Raw genomic sequence first — 576 nt, 5'->3', positions numbered from 1 at the left:
GCAATAAGAGGGGAGGGGAGCAGAATTCCTTGAGAATCTGTTTGCCTCCAGAAGCACTGAAACTTGTCCCCTTTAACTTGTTTACCATTATAAATGCTCATTTACAAGGATCTAAAGCAGGGGTAGGCAACCTATGGCACGCGGGTCAAAGGCGGCACGCGAGCTGATTTTCAGTGGCACTCACGCTGCCCGGGTCCTGGCCACCGGTCCAGGGGGCTCTTCATTTTAATTTAATTTTAAATGAAACTTCTTAAACATTTTAAAAAACTTAATTACTTTGCATACAACAATAGTTTAGTTATATATTATAGACTTATAGAAAGAGACCTTCTAAAAACGTTAAAATGTATTACTGGCACGCGAAACCTTAAATTAGAGTGAATAAATGAAGACTCGGCACGCCACTTCTGAAAGGTTGCCGACCCCTGATTTAAAGCAAGAAATAAATCACCCTTTATGCCTGAATTCAGAGGTGATGGGCCAAATTTTCTACTGACAATAACTCCACTGAAGTTAGTGTAGTTATGATAGCTGAGAATTTGGTCTGAAGTAAATGGTTGTTTAAATTTCACGTCA

This window comes from Lepidochelys kempii, chromosome 18 (genome assembly GCF_965140265.1).
Source record: "Lepidochelys kempii isolate rLepKem1 chromosome 18, rLepKem1.hap2, whole genome shotgun sequence".
NCBI classification, from domain to species: Eukaryota; Metazoa; Chordata; order Testudines; family Cheloniidae; genus Lepidochelys; species Lepidochelys kempii.
This window is presented reverse-complemented; position numbering follows the sequence as displayed.